A 17543-nucleotide genomic window follows, 5' to 3' on the forward strand; every position below is an offset into this window, starting at 1 on the left:
ATTGATGGTCAAACATACACTCTTAGGATGTATGTTTGAGCACTTAAATGCCAGAGTTGGCTCTGATTACATCTAAGTTGTAGTGTGAGATGTGTGATCTCTTGACCATGGATTTGGATCCCTTACTGTTCAGCAGATTTAAGTTCTGGGGAAAAGCATGCTAACAATGCTGTTGTATCATCATATTTGTACAGGCATGGTCCTGGGTTGCCTTGTACGCAGAAACAACACTTACTGTCCTCCCCAGAGGCCGAATTTCTCAGGATATGGAGTATGTGTGGGTGCTCAGTCCAAACAGCTCACCAGAGAGCAAGTAGCCTGTGTTTGGGACAGACAGCCTGCTGTTCAGTTCAGGTGATTCAGAACAGATTTGGAATATGTGATACCAGGCCTTCCTCCAAGGGGCAGCAGGTAGGATAACTGAAATACTGTACTGTTTAGTAGAGAAGTTTTCTTGGATAGTCAAGGTAAACCTCTGTTCTAAATAAATGAAATCTTGTCACCCAAACTGTCATTGAATTAAGTTGACTTAAACTTTTGGTTTATATTGAGCATCATCTAAATTCTTCCTCCTCCAAATACTCAGTTTTTGTAGTTTAAATAATATTTCTGTCATTGCCCCTTCTCTCCCTTTTCATTTCATTTGATTCTTCATTGATCCAAGGTCTCATTTACTGTGTGAGTTGAGTGATTACAATCAGCGGCAACAGGATGTTTTCCTTTTTCCTTGTGTTATACAGTGGTTGATTTGTTTATCCTAAAGGTGAGTGTTTTGACAAATAAGAATTAACTTTTTGTTCACTTCCCTGTTTATTCTGGTCATACAACAGGAAAGGAGTGAAAAGAATGTGAGTGAAGTATGACTCCATGTTTGTTCAGTGTAGGTGTTTCAACACATTAAAAAAAGGTGTTGAATATCTTCTTTCAGGAGAAGATGCAGAAATCATCTTTCATGGCTTAAGAGTGACAAAGGCAAGTTTTTATCTAATTAGGTGGTTAAATAATGTATGCTTACTGAACAATTAATAAAGGTGTTGATGCATAGATTTCATAAATGCTTGTAGGACAAAGAATCTTTTGTCCTAACACAGCAGTAGAAATAAATGTTTGGCAAACCTTGGAACTAAAGCATAGCCAGGTCAGAAGAATGTAGTTTCATATTACACTGTCTGAACTGGAAAGGTTAGGTCTGAAAACACCATGTACTCAATCTTTTTTCTTCATATACTCGCGGCTTTATTTTGCTATTGCAAACAAATTACAATTTAACAAGTACTATATTGTATTAAGTTAGTTTGCAAATAAATAGTTTTATTCATCTCACTTCATTGAACCAGTCTAATTTTTGTGATATTTTAATACATGTATCTTTGTTCCTTCTGTAATTTTAATACATAAATAGAAGAATATTGTTTAAATGATGCCTCATAAGTTTTTATTGGTCTCAACAGAAGAATTCATTCATGCAGATAAAGTGTGTTGTTGGACATTAAAACAATATTAAAACTCAAAATCTCTTTGAAAAGACATTCCATGCATATATTTTGTTAATAATTAATATCTTATTTAATAAATATCAAAGCAGGAAACATTGTGGGATCATGTGCTCTGACCTGCAGTCTATCACAGATCATAGAATTTCACCCAGAAGTTGACTTAACAAGATTTTTCTCTAATGGAAGTACTTTAGTAATGGCTTCTTTTCTTCTAAATTTCGACTTTAGGTATTCTTTTCAAAGTACACATCTTTCATATTGTTATATCCATCTGCAACTTCATCTTTCCCATAAATATATGCAATTAAAGACAAGGCAGAATGAAGGTAATTTAAAAATAACAAATGATTAACAAAGATGGCATATCAAGAATAAAGCACTTTTGATCTCTTACACTCTTCTACACTGTTTTATGTTGGAGGAGAATGAAGGTGGATTTAATATTCCCTTTACAACTTCTAGACTTTGGGCCAACTGAGGATTTGATTTGGGGAAACAGTGCAAAAGAGCAGCCCCAGTGACTACTTTTAACCCTTGCAGCATCAGAGCATTGCAGCAGTCCAGAGTGCTCTGGAGAGCAGCAAGCCCTTCTGTGTTCCCTCACCTCCCCAGCACAGTCATCCTCTCTGTCTACTTTTCTATACAGTGGGTAGGAAGCTAAGGGGTGTAGCAGGATGCCTTTACTTAATCAGCACAATGCTCTCAGGGAGATCTCATTATACTTGTTTTTTGTGGTGGAAGGATCTACAGGATTTGAACTGTTGCCATGGAAGAGCTACTATTTGCTCCAAAGCAGGCTAAGTGTCATGTTTTCCTGGAGTTCAAAAAATTTGGGGTTTATATCTCAGATGTTGGTGGTGGCTTTGTGAGGTTTTTTTTTGTAAGTGTTGAGTTTGCTAAGACCATCTCTACAGACTTTTTAATATGGATTGTAACTTGTCCAGTGTCTTCATTTTTCTAGTTGCATCTTAATTTTGTGAACCTGAGAACTGAGATAAGCATCTTCACATTCTGCGTGGCCTCTGTATGCCTGCTTTACTTGTATTAACCACTGGGTGTCGTGAGTCTCTTTGGATTACAGGACATCGAGAAGGACAAATTTAGTCCAATCAAGGACTGCCTGTGGACTTTTTTTTTTTCCGGGTGAAAAGGCCTTTGTCTAATTTACATAGGATTACAATAAGGAATCCCAAATCTTACTTTAAAATAATATTATTTGTGTAGGCAAATGTGTGATTTTTGGGGCTGTCCTGTGCAGGGACAGTAGCTGAACTTTGATGATCCTTGTAGTCTCCTTCCAACTCAGAATATTCTGTGAGTCTGTGATTCATTATTTATCTACCAAGGGCAACTAATACGAGACAGAAATATTACAAACAACAGCCTAATTCTCTACATGTTTTATTCCCATTACTATTTAGTCATTCAACTGAATGACACCTTGTTTGGCAGAAAAACACTAAGATGTCAGTAGGTAATGAAAGAAATCCTGATATCATAAATGTATAACAGCAGAACCAAGGATGAATTGGTGATGTCAAATTGGTATTTTCTAATTTTTGGGAACTATATTTCACATGGCTGTGTTTGAGATTATGGTTTAGGTAAAGATTTTGGCCTGTTATTTTCATCATTTTTGCAAGCAAATCAAAAGGCATGAATTTGTAACTTTATATACAAGGATAAAAAATGGACTTCATGCAGAAGAGAACTTGAATCTTGAACCTTTGGTACAGACCTGTGCTGCAGAGGATTAAAGACCAACCATATTAGTTGCACATAGAAGGATTACGTTTCCTACAGACTAGTCAGTAGGAGATCATATGATGTGGTAACCCTGATACAGCCCTGTGCTGTGCCTCACAGTATGGACAGAAGAGCCAGGCATATAGAGTGGTCAGAGGCTTTCCGAGAAGCTCAGATGCCACTGTGACTCAGTTGCTTTCCCTGTGGGCTTGTTATGTTAGATGCCTGAGCTAATCTGGTGTGTGGGGGTTCACTTAGTAGTGGTTGAAGCTTTGCCTAACAGTATGATTGTGAAACATTCAGAATTACTAGAACCATCTGAAAGACAAATATAGAACTGCCTCTTGGTTTGCAGGGCAAAGTATGTTCCCATATTATAGGGAATAGTAGTGGGATATATTTTACCTTTAACTTAGAAACCTGCACTGCACTGACTAGCACAGCAAAACTCTGAACATTTTGTGTCCAGTGCCACAGGAATTGTTAGGGCTTATGGGAGCAGATCAAGAAAAATCTGCTTAGTGCTGATTTTTACAGTGGACTGTGTATAATGTAGCCAAATCTGAACAGATTTTTATGACACTAGGAAAAGGCAGTGCCATGGTGGTAGTTCTTCACAGATCTTCAGACCTTTTAAAAAGGTCTTTTAACTTTTTAAACTTGGTTGGTGTAGTAGATCTTCTGAAGAAATCTTGTTAGGAGGATGTCAGTATCAATTAAAATGTACTTTTGTTCTGGACTCATTTATGGACTCTGCTGATGTCCCTAATTACGTAGGTTTGCAACCTATGGTCAGGGAGAAACTAAAAACCAGTTTTTATTTGAAGTGATATAGCAGAATGGACAGAAGATATAAACTGGATTTCTAATCTATGTGCAAGGCTGATTTCTGTTGTGCTGAATTAATGAGGAGCTACTGGGGGCTCACCAGTCTTGAAAATGGGACCACTTGTTGTATGTCTTTGGGAAAATAACAGTTTCTATGAAATGTTCTGACAGTAATTGTCCTACAAGGAGAGCCTTTAAGGAATATCTGTCAATATCTTTGAAAAGCTCACTGAAAGATTACGTAGTCATGAATACAATATTAATCAGTACATTACAAAATTTAAAAGTAACAAAATAGGTATAAAATGTGGTGACATTCCTAATTGAAATACAGTCATTGGTTTTTGTTGAAAACTTTTGAAATCTTGAAGTTTCCTGGAATGTAGAAATACTCTTCTTCTTTTATTAAAATTAATATAGCCCTCTAAATTTCCAACCTTCTGGAACAGTTTTATTTTTACCATATTTCTCAAGTGTGATTGTTATAGTGGTCAGATAAAATGGAGGATTGCATAGTGGGAATAGGAATGCCTGAAAAATGTGTATTTCTGATCCCAAGATAGTTTATGTAATTGGATTTGTGATACCCTGCTGTAATATTGTTTTTCTTTGTAGCATTGCTGCATGGAGAGACATAGCCAGAGAAAGAAACCTGTAATGGAATATCAGAAATGACAGGCATACCCAGGCTGTCACAATCTTGTCTGGCTCTGCTATGCCAACAAATAAACTGTTTCAATAGGGCAAAAGCAAAATGTACTAAGGACAGTTGAATATTTACCAGATGTTATGGCATTTGAGACTCCAGGACTAGCTCTGTGTAGATGTAAGACTGAATTAGATTCTTTCAGTTTTGCCAAGGGCAGGAAAAATCATATCTTGTCAGGGAAGACAGTTTTTCTCTTTTTTGAAGGAAATTCTCCACATGATGGCAGTAAAAAACCTCTGGAATTCAGAGGTGGCTTGTTTCACCTTCAAAAGCCATAGGGAAAAAAACAACCCAAGATGAAGAACTGAGTATGTGACTGACTGAGCTTTTAGATTTGCCATTTTTCTTTTGGTAGGCCTTAAATTCCCCAGATAGTTTTCCAGACAGCAAGGCTATAGCCTTGCAGCCTGGAACAAGGAGAATAGGTCACCTGTCACATTATACTAGGGCACAGTGTCACTCACAGGCATTCCTTCAAAAGATATTTTTGGTTTCTTATGCTGTATATAAATGTGCAGAGGGAGAGGATAAGAAAAAAAAGAGGTTGTGCTTAATTCCTGTCCACGAACTTGTCTCTGCCCAAAGAACTTGTAGTCTGTAGCTCATCATTTCAAGTCACATAGCAGAGAGCCCTTGGATAAGCACCCAGTTTACCCCAACTGGGCATTTGACCAACTTGGTTTGATTGCTGTAACAATGCCAGAGAGAGATTAGTTGTGGAATGAGTTTGCAGTTGAGACTCAGCCTGTCTAGAGTGCTTGGATATCTTGGTGTATGGAAGCACTTAGAGAGGAGTGTATTTAAAGAACCCAGAAGCAGCTGTGTGGCTAAAATTAAAACGCGTTTTTCTTGTATTGTTTTTGCTTGGTTTCCTGTTGCACACTCTGGACCTGTCTTACAAGAGCAAATGGGCAAAGGAAAGGGATGAGTCAAAGGGATGAAAATCAATCCTAGAAATTCCTGCTTTGCTTTTTACAGCATGGATACACCAGATATTTGACATGAAAAGGCCTGTGGCTAAAACAGTCTTTGAAAGTCTGCTCTTTATATTCATATGCCTTTCATTCCATTCTTCAGTCATTTAGCCCATAGATTTCCTTTATGTGTGTGTACAAGGATTGCTGCTCCATTCCTTTCTCCCCATCTTTTCTTCCCAGAACATAGGAGGTGTAATTCTACAGTAGCTCACACCAAATGTGCTACAGCTAATCAAAATGTTTGTAAAAATGTCTAATGTAATATAAGGGGCAGAAAAGTGCTGATGTGTAGGTGAAAGCATAAGGTACAACATACAGATTTATCAGAGCAAGATCTCTGATAAAGCAAGGTTTAAAATATAAACAATGTTTGTTCATAATCAGTAGAGCAACTGCTCCTTTAGCAGAAAGGTAATTTTCTTTGAAAGAGTATATTACTTAGAAGTCTTAGCACAGAAGACATTTAGCAACAAATTTATATTCAGATACTTCTGACATGGAGAATTATTACCCCAGAATACTGTACAGGGAATTAGGAAATAGTTTTAAAAACTTGGTCAAGGTCATATAAGAAATCTGTGGCAGAGTCAACAAAACATGAGAATAGTAAGGGCAGTTCCTGTTCACCACTTCCCTCTCTGATCATGTGCCTTACAGAGATTGTAGAGCCTTGCTATCAGACCAAAAACTTGCTTAGTCTGATGTCCTAAAAGCTGCTTTGAAGCTAAACACAAAACTCCTAAGTTATGGGCAGCTTGGGATGTGATTCTATATTATCTTTTAGCAAAGCAAAAGGACATGTTTATATGTCATAATGAATGTAAAGGAACTATTCAGAGAAGCTCAACTGCTTCACCACTCCACACCAATAAATCCACTTATTCCATCTGCTTAAAATGCCCTGAAAAATCTTTTTTAATAGATTAAAAAAATTTACAAATATGTGTTAAACCATGCAGTTTTCCTAAAGAGTACAACTATTAAGGAGTGAGATAAAATGACCAGCCCACCTTGCCACTGATAAATGGAAAAGTAGAAGTCAGGGGTGTTAACTCCCCAGTTTTTGAAACCACAGGCTGATCACAAGTAAGAAACAGGATTTCATGTGGTTCATCTGTATTTTTTAAAGGGTTTACATTCTTTGTGTATGTGCAGCTTTTCTGTTCATGACAAGGAGAGTTGCATACTGTAGCCTGAACCCCCAGGTCAGCAACACTGAAAGGGTCACATTTGCAGTTTGAATGGTCGAGGTCTACTCTAGAAAAAATGAAACCTAAAAACCAGGGGGTGTTAATAAATAAAACTGAAAAAGTCTGAATAAAATAACAAAACTGAAATGTTACTTGTTTAAATCAACATTCTACAGTCAGCAATCATTCTGGCCAATGTTTTGTGTATTCTGCTGAAATCTCTCAGGAGTGAAAGGTTCAGGATCAGTAGCCCCATTAAATGCTGGTAAGGACTGTGGCTTTCACAAGTAGCAACTTTTTTTTTTTCTTTTTGTGATTATACAGATTATGCATCTCTGGTAACCTTGTACATTTTCTGAAAGAAAAAAAAAGATGGTGATAACAACTTCTGTTTGTTCTGTTTTGCATTTGTTTTTCCTCTTCAGAAACAGCTCAGTTGTGAATGACCCTGTGTGATAAGTAAGAGAAATTCAGTATGCAGTTTTGGTGCTACAAAAGGGCCCACTGGCAATTTCAATGCATATTTCCCAAGTCCTCAGAAAGGTCATTGAGGGTCTCCATTACATGCAGTCTAGAGCCTGCTACAATTTTCTCATACAATTTAATCTGCTGCCTGGATGGCCTCCAGTGTACAAGCAACTGACAATCTACAGTCTTTGGAATTGATTTCCTGGAATTGTGGAATGCCTACTTGGCCTCCAGATGACAGATGTGTGCTGGAGCTCTCAGTGCTGCTGCTCTACAGAGATGAGAGAAAATTTGCCTCATTTCAACATTTTCTGTAAGCTTTTAAATCTTCCTTTAGTCATTTTAGGGATGAAGTTATCATTAAGATATAAGTGTCATTCTGAGTGGGCATCATTAATAAAAATCCTTTGCTTTCTGTAGCATTTATCATGTAGGGACCTTTTTGGGCTTATACTCTTAGACAAACACTGTATGAATTTGTTAACTCTTGTCATAGTCATTTTGCACTTGGGGAAACAAAAATTAAAGGACAGATAAGTGAGTTGCCAAAGTTCATACACCAGGGCACTGTCACCATCAGAAGTTCTTAATCTAAGAGTTTACTTCAAGCAATTAATGTGGATTCATGCTACAGATTCTTGTCTTCACTAGGATAGTACCGGTACTTTATTTAAAGTACATGTTCTTCTTTATAAGCACAGTGTCTGCATTAAGTAGGAGACTGAGAAAATAACTCAAGATTTCTAACAATTTTCCAGTTTTAATCCCAAATATTCTTCCTATTTTTCTTCTCTATATAGCAAATGCTCCTAAATCTGGAGTATAGGTGCCATTCTCATTCTCTTATAGTATATAGAAGCAAACTCCACATGTCAGACTAAGAGTCAGCAGATAAAACCCCTAATGATGAATGAGCATTGGGAAAAGTTTGGGGTTTTCATTGAAAAAAACTAATATGAACAGTTCCATGAGAATGGGTGTTTTTCCTTTGATGACCAGCTACACAGCCAATCTGAAACCTGAGTGATCTGCTCTCCTTTCAAATCTAGAAATGTTTCTTCACACATAGAAATTTGGAACAGAAAATAGTAAAATAGAAATGCTGGGATTCTTAATATGAAACTCCTACTCAACTAATATAGTAATGGATTGTTAAAATGGCTCATTTTGTGGAAATACAAGGGCACACATGGTGGCTTGTCCAGAAAGAGGAAACATACACCTGATGACAAAACAGGGAGATTTCCATTGCCATCCCAAGCTATAAATACCTGTTGTATAAGGCTTGAATTCAGTTTTGGATTTTGTGGGGCAGCACTTTTTTGGGGTGTTTTTTGCTTTGTTTGAGAAACTAGCCAAATGCTGTAGTGTGTGAAACTTCATAAAAACAGGAGAAAAAAGTTTATGTAGACTAAAGCTGGAAAGGAATATAACAGCTTACAGTGAGAGAGCAAGTAAATAAATAAATAAATAAATAAATAAATAAATAAATAAATAAATAAATAAATATTTGTATATGGTGTCAGTCTTGATACAGAAAGCAGAGAAGTAGAGGAAGCAACTAGAGAGGTTAGAGTAGCAGCTTTGTGCTAAATAGGATGTGGATGAGACCATGAGAGTGAAAGAGAACTTGTGTGAACATGAAATGAAAGTATCCATGATCCTTTTGAAGGAAAGGAGGGAGAACAGCAGAGTAGAAGAAAAAGGATTTCAAGAAAGCAGACTTCAGCAAACTCAGGATACTGGGAGATCACATGTCATGGAAGAGAAATTTAAAGGAATAAAGAACTTGAGCCCTTCCTGACGGAAAGCAAACCCTTTGGAATTTAATGATCCCAATGCAAGGAAAGGATAGCAAGTATATAGCAAGAAGTCATCTGGTTAAATCATATACATTGACCTCAAACATGTGAGTCATAGAGCAAATGAAAATTATGTGAGATTACTAGGATTAATATAAAGGAATGCATAAGTATGTGGGGACATAAATCAGAAAGAAAAAGGCACTGAAGTAGTTATAATTAGGAGGAGCAAGAAACCTTTTCTAGGTGACCAACTGAAAAAAATCTGTTTTTATAAAAGACATCACAGTTTATGACTATGGAGTTTCTGCTCGAATTCTGCAAGGAATAAGAGAAAGACAGAGAAACTATTCCACGCTAAAATGAGAGCAAAAACTAGTAATATCTTAGATCAATTTAATGTCTTTTTTGTTTCAGTATTCACTACAGAAGTCTGCTGTAACTGTGTGGCTAATATAATTATTATGAAAAACTAAGGAGCATGATCTTACAGACTAATAAAATTGAGTCTAGCTTATTTAGATCACTGGCCAGAACTATTTAAAGCTGTCAGCAGGCATCTCTGATAACATAGGAGATGCTTGCTAAGGTTCTGAGAGATTGAGAAAGGAAAAACGTAGTGCTTAAAGGATAAAAAAGAAGCCATGGCATTTTTTATCAGCCACTTTGACTGCAATTCCTAAAAAAATGCTAGAACAAATAAAATGGACAAATAATAAAATGAATTATATGTAAACATCTGGAAGATAGCAAAGAAATGGCTGACATACAGAATGGATCTGTTGAGAGCAGCCCTCATCAAACCATTCTGTTTTCCTTGTGCTTTGGGCCAATAGATCTGTAAACAGAAGGGCAGTAATAAATGTTTTGTATCTTGACCCCAGCGGGTTTTCTGACCATCTTTACATATCATATATATGCCACATTTTCCTGAGCAAAGCAAGAAAGCTTGATTTATGAGGAAATTTGAAGAACTGATGGTGTTTAGTCTATGAGAAAAGTCTGAGGTGAAAGGTGTCTAGATAAGGCTTCTAAGCTACCCCAGAAAGAAGGAGAATATTTTTTCTCCATGTTCAGCATAGACAGAACAAGAAATAAGAGTTTTAAAATGCAGCCAGAGAAATTCAGGTTAGGTATTGGGAGGAACAAGTAGAAATAATGAAGCACAGGCATATTTTGTGAAGAGATGATGTCAAATTTCTGTTACTGGGGTTTGTTATGTTCACATTACCTCTGCTCAGAAATGTTACTGATACTTTTGCCCTGCATCAGGACAGTAGATAGATGAGATGAGCTTTCAAGATACTTTCTAGTAGCATCTTATGTCAAAAATTGGCTGTTCTCCAACCTTGTCTGTCTTAATCTTGTGTCTGTGTCAAACTCTTTTTAGACAGCAGTGATGGAAACCAAGCACTTTTCAGCATTCACTTTCAGCATTCACTTCAATAACATTTTGTGAAAAGGAAAGAGATATTCTGATTTTTGTAATACAATTGTCAGAAAGAGCCTCCCTGTATCCATGAAAAGTTGGGGGCAGAAACTATTAGGCAGTTGATATTTAAACCAAAAATAGCTTACACATTTTCAGTGAAAAGTCACCCACCAAGTGTAAGCCATCTTTGTTTTTCCTTTTCCAATGTTTTTCCTCCACAAGCTTTTTAAAATACTGTATTGGGAGCTTCAGATTGACTTGCAATTTAGTTAGAAATTTTTGGCTACACCTAACAAAATTCTGAAAGTTGTACCTGTAGTTCAGGTTAAAATTGTGATAAAGTATCATCTCACCAAAGGACATCACAAGGCCTTAGCACTGTCCTATTTACAAAAGAAGAACTTAGAGCATTATTGTTATTGCCCAGTAACATGGTAAGTCACAGAACAGTGTGTGAACTGTTTAATAAAAAACAGCTTTCAGATCTACAGTGACTTGGAAAAAAATCAGCATTCTTAAAAAAAGAAAGAACCAAATAATATACTTTTTCAGAAGTTAGGCCTTGTTTTGCTTTTATTCTTGTCTCCATTTTTGCACATTAAATATTTGTGAAATAAATATTATAAAACAAAAAAAAATTCTTTATACTAAACATAGTTATGGAACTGGAAGCCTTATGGGTGGAATTTATTATATTCTTAGCCACAGGAGAGCAGAGATGGAGCTAGATGTTAGATGTAGTGAAGGAGAAAATTGGCAAGAGTATCATGTAATCAAGGATGGATTTGATCTGCTATAAATTAATGGCAGATAAATCATTGAAGGTCATGATTAGCAAATCTTGTTTCCATTCTTTAGAGTGTTAACTCCAAGAAGTTGTTCTTTTTTTATTATTTTTAGTAAATGGGATGGTTTTTTTATTAATACAACAAATAGTTATTAGAAGTAGTTATAACTAAAATTCCGTTTATTTTAACCTGGGGTGAGAAAGGGAATACTAAAAGACTTGGTGGGAAAAACTGATTGGAAAGACTGAAGTTATGAAAACAACTCATTTTTCTGAAGTAAAATGTAAGCATTGTCAAGAGTTGTTAAATCTCAAGATAAAAAGAATTCACACTTATTTCAAAATGAAAATTAGTTTCTTCAGAGTTTCTACATCAAATGAATGAAGCGTTGTCTGTTGAAGTAGAAGAGAAAACATGGGTTTGATGATCGTCCAAGTGAGACATCTTCAGTGTCATTGAAAGTTAGCCACAATGAAAATGTAATTCCCTACCCTAGGTCTTCCTGCAGCTCTTCAACTGCAAATTCCTTTCAGAGCATTCTCAATTCATCTTTGAAAACCACAATATGACAGATCAATTGGTGACTGCACCTTAAAAAAAAAAAAGGAAGAAAAGAAAGAAATTAAGTCAAAGTCTTGAACTTGTTAGAAAGTTGCAATCTTCTTTTCTTCTGAAAACATCATCTTCAGTGTAGCACAAAATGAGCAATTTGAAAGTGATTGAAGCACTTTGCCCTGAATACTCTCATTCAGACAGATTTAAATTTGTGGTTTCATAATAGATACTACAAGTGAAGAGACAGAGGAGAAAAATTAAAGGAACAACTAAAAGAATCAACTTTGACATTAAGGCAGATGGTTCATTGCACATGAGAAATGATCCAATAATGGATACAAGTATCCATAGAGAAAAAGGGGTTCCTACTCAATGCTATTGATTTTGTGTCTGAAAAGAAAAGCAAAGAATATTGTGTCCAGGTTGGTATAGATGTTGCCTACTAGTTCAAAAGAAAAGCAGAGGAGGGATCTTTTCATTTGTTCTAATGATAGAAATCAGGAGAATAAAGCTATTTACATTAAAAGTCACTTTAAACATTTCTATGGTAGGTATTCAGTATATACGTTGATGGTACAGTTGTGAAATAATGGAGCATTTCACACCATCATATGGCATATTTTGGGATTTCAAAGATTTTCCTGCAACCATCTATCTCATATTTGTTTGATTAAAAAAAGATGATTGATGCTGCACGTTCTCAACAACATTCAGAGGAACTCCGTGCAAAATTTCAGACCTGATTTTAATTTACAGAAAGATGACTTGCATGGCACAGAGTGACCTAAAAACACCTCTAAGTCGATTTTGCAGCATCCAAGCAGTACCATGTCATTTTTTGGTCAAAGGGAGATCAGATCTAAAAGCTCTCTATACTTTGATAAGAAATAACACAGGCTTTCAAATTTGTGTTGAGCCCAAAGTGTGGTCAAAACACAACAGACTTTACTGCTGAGTTTTGTTTTTTTTTACAGACATGTTACATTTACAAAAGATATTACAATGTGGATTTGGCAGATAGAAATTCTATGGACATGCAAGTCTACAACCGTGGTCACAGGCAAAGAAATGGCACATCTAATGAAGAGCTAGAACCACACAGGGAGAAAAAAATATTCTTTGATTATTTCTAGATTTTTTGTTATTAGAAATGTTATTTTGCCAGCATCATTGATTATTCATACAGTTGCCTGGTTTTTGTCTAAATTAGGAAAAAAGTAGCAGAAATGTGGAATGTTGACTCTAAGCCTACTTTTCTTCTTCTTTTAAGACTAACAGGCTTTGTACATGACATGTATGGGAAGAAGTGATGCCACAATTTATGTCAAAAGACTGAAATCTGGGAGATGAATCACAGTGAATAGATACTCATAATCTGACAGATGTCAGTTTTGCAAAATATATACAGTTCTGTTCAGCAAGCTCAATATGTGTCTGGTGATTCAGATTTATTTGGTTGAACAGTTAATCTCTGAGAAACAATTTTTCAGTATTCTGGAATGGCGTGTCAGAATCCAGCTGCCAAACACCCTGAGCATTCTCTGTCTCTACTCATCTTCCTTCCTCTTGCTGGATCCCCCTTGTAAAGGGAGAAGAAATGGTCCAAAAACCCTCTGAACAGATTAACATGGACTATGACTTTTCCAGACACTGTTATTCTGGAGTGCAGTGGGTATCAGGGGGAAAACTGGTAAAACCTTTTTCCTTGCATCTTAAAGCTGCTTCCTCTTGCTAAGGGTGGGAATAGAGTAGATAAGACAAGCTACCTGACTTAAAACACAATGAGGTAGAAATGATAGTATGGGTCAGGCAGAGGTACAATATTTGTCAGGACAAAAGAAGCACAGCACCAAGTAGGCTTGGTAAATAGAAGAGAAGGGAAGGAAGTTCTTTAATTAGAAGAACATGTAATTAAACCTGAGTCCTGGTGTTCTTTTGCTATCATAAAATATATCAGATATCTACTGGCAAAGTACGTCTTACTCACTTCTAAGCTCTGACCTATATTGCATTTATACTGGGGGTTTTATTAGTGCAGTCTGACTCTGACAGCAGCATGTACTAAGAATTTAAAGATTAGAACCCTATTATTACAGATATCAACATAGGTCCATATGATGGAATTTGCATTCACCCCTAATTAATTATTTATTCCATGACACTGGGAGAGCAATAAGGTTATGCTTGCATTCTAGAAGGTAAACAGACTGTCCCAAGTAATTATAGATGGGTTACCCTGGTATCAATCAATGCCAATAGAATCGAAAGTTATTAAAAATTTGTTTTTTAGAAAAAGAATTAAATAATGGAAATATAATGAATGCCAGTCAAAGTTGATGTACAGAAAATCAGTCTAGTCAGTCTGTTTGACATTTATATGTTTACTAATTTACAGAGAAAATATATATAGATTCTTATAAGGCAGCTGAACTGTGACTAACAAAAAACAACCTAATTCAAGAATGAACCTTATACAGTGTTAACAAAGCACATGCTGCTCTGGTTGAAGGACTTGGAAGACAAAAAAGTAGTTGTTAATTGAGACTTGTTAATGTTAATTGAGACTTGTTAATGTTAATTGTGAACAGAGTTTGCCTTGCACAAGGATTGACACGTGTTATTAGTAGGCTGGTGCACAGCTAACGTTAATCCCTATTTTCCCCATTATTTTAACAAATAAATGGTACTAAGGGCATTTGGTAACATTTGCGGATAATATAAAAATAGAAATAGTGAATAGTGAATGAAGCCAGGGAAGACTTACGGGACCACTTGGACTGGTTGAGTAAGTTATGGCCATTCAAAGGAAGTTATACTGTAACACTGACAAAAGCTGGATCATATCTTTTTATGAGCAGAAATCATGCTGTCTGTTCGTCTACAGAAAGGAGAGTTGTTTCCTAGAAAAGAGTTTCTGAAAAAGATTTCAAGATCACTGTGGACAAATGAGTCAACATGGGTTCCTACTGTAACGATTTGGCAAAAATAGGTAAATTGAATTGGAAATGAACCCCTTGAGAAATCAATTAAATTTTGCATGTGAAATTGGTGCTGAAATCCTGACTAAATATGAGACTTGCATTCTGAAGAGAATGGTGAGCTTTTTGAGTGGATAAACAGCCACAGAAATAATTATGGAGAATTACTTTGTAGTTTGAAAACTGAAGAGCCCAGTCTGCCTATTTCATTTTTTTTAAGAGAAGGGAGAGAGAAATTGTTCAGAAGTTATTTGCTTACAATGTATAAATACTTTCCTGTAGAGAAAATCTGACATTCTAAAGAGCTATTCATTTTAGGGAAGAAAGGCATAGTACAGTAGTACCCTTTGGTTTTGGACCTGGATCCAAATAAATCCACATTAGGAAGAAAACTCAAATTTTTTTAACAGAGGTGGATTGAACTACAGAGCAAGATGGAGATTCTTTAACCCCTAAGATGAAGACTTGAAAGTTCTCTAAAAGAATATTAATAACCTTCAGATCAAAACAGGACTGGGGCTTATTTTCTTGCATTTGTGAAAAATAAGTAAGCATGAGATGAAATTTAGTATGAGATGAAATTTAATAGACTGCCGTATGCTAGAGGTCTCACTAAAGGATTTTAAAAGCCTTTTCTGACCTATGACTTTAGAGAAAAAAAATAGCATTTTACTAACAAAAACACCTCAAAAGAATTTTAAAGTTCTAAGTCATGCATTCAGAAGAGGCAAAACAGAATGTAGGCTTCCTGAACAAATTTTCTCCAAACTGTTATGAAATTGTCCAATTACGTGTTCTTAGATGTTCAAAGTCGTGTGGAAAATGGGTAATGCGTAAAAAGGCACTGCCTGGATAGAGCAGTGGAATAGTACCATGGAAATACTATGTGGTCATGCAATTCTAAACTTATTCTAAGGAATGTACATGAACAAAACTACTGCTGTCATTTACGAGCTTGTATCTGTAACATCTGTGACCCTTTAATGGGGACAGTGAGATCGAAGGGAATGAGAAAGAGGCCAAGGCAGTTAAATAGGAAGAAGATATCCTGAAGGCAGGTCTCTCTGAGATGACTATAGAGTGCTTTAAAAATATTATGGAAGAAAAATCCCTGTTTTAGGGTCTGTTTCTGCATTCAGAGGAATTATTTAGACCCAGTTCCTCTTTTCCTTTGTTCTGCTTTAGATTAACTTGGAAGAAATCTTGAAGGGTATTATGTTTAACTAATTGTCAGATTGATCAGTTACCTTGTTTGTCTAAGCATACTAAGTTGGCTGAGCAGAGCTTGATGGGAGTCTGGAGATGCTGGAATGAAAGGAGATGCCATTTCTCCAAATTTTGTACATGGTTCTCCAGTCTCAAGGATGATGGAAAACTATGACTGAAGAGCTGTGAGAACTCTACATTTTATTTCACATTTTAGTAGGCTGAAAATGCTGATAGAAGAAATGTCATAACTCTCTGAATACAAAGAGAATAAGAACTTAATTTCGGTGATTTTTCTGTGTTCTTAGATGCATATAATGGCATAGGGATGGCTTTTTTCTGACATATGCTGCCTCAGGAAGAACTTAAATGGGTTTTTCTCATGGAATAGTAATAGTAAAAAGAAAGTGATACAAAATAAGAAGCAAATGTAACAAACCAGTGAATCTTCTGTTTACAGTCTATAAACTTGCATTTTATATGTGGTATACATTTTTTGTCTAATAAAATTTCATGGCATAAAACTTAGATGTTCATTCCCTTTGCAACATCTTTCTCCTCATCCTCCTTTCATGAAATAAGAAATGAAACCAATATAATAACTTTTTATTCACATTACATGAAAAAATTGCAAAATCTTGGTGCCTCTAGTAGGAAGCACTGGTGGGAATTATATCTTCTTGTGAATGTTTTCCGGATTTCAGTGATACTCTTCTAATATCACTGAGCCAAATTAGGTTCATGGAGTTTCCTTTATATTCTTTTATTCTATGTTGACCATTTCTTATATCACATTAATCATAGTGCTAATATATGTACTTCTGTTGTTGTGGTGACCTACTGTATTTAAATATGAAAAGAGGTTTTATAAGGTGCAATTGTGGTCTTCATGATTTGAGAATTAAATGCAGAACAAAGGTAATTACATTCAGAGGACAAGGATAGTACATTCAATGGGAATAATGATAGGGTAATAGAAATTATTATTGCCAGTGTGTAAGAATATAGAAAATTTAGAGTTTTTATCTGAGAAAACAGGGAACCTGTATTATGTGCCAGAAGGAACTGGCACTTGAAATTGCAACTCCACTAGCAAGGATTTTTAATTAATCTTTCAATTCTGGGGTGGTACAATGGGATTGGCATATATAAAAATTTGTTTTTAAAAAGAGAGGGAAAAGCTAGAGGATTGTTGTTTTGACTTTGATGGTGTGCAAGGTCTTAGAAAAATTTGAAAGGAAGGAGCAATCAAGATCATGGAAGTAGAGGCAAATAGAGAATGGGATAAAATTTGAGGTGATTTTAACAAAAGTAGATCATGTCAGATAAACCTCATCTTCCTCTAATAGGATAAGGGTTTTCTTCAAA

The sequence above is a fragment of the Fringilla coelebs genome (genome assembly GCF_963513975.1).
Source record: "Fringilla coelebs genome assembly, chromosome: 6".
Lineage (NCBI taxonomy): Eukaryota > Metazoa > Chordata > Aves > Passeriformes > Fringillidae > Fringilla > Fringilla coelebs.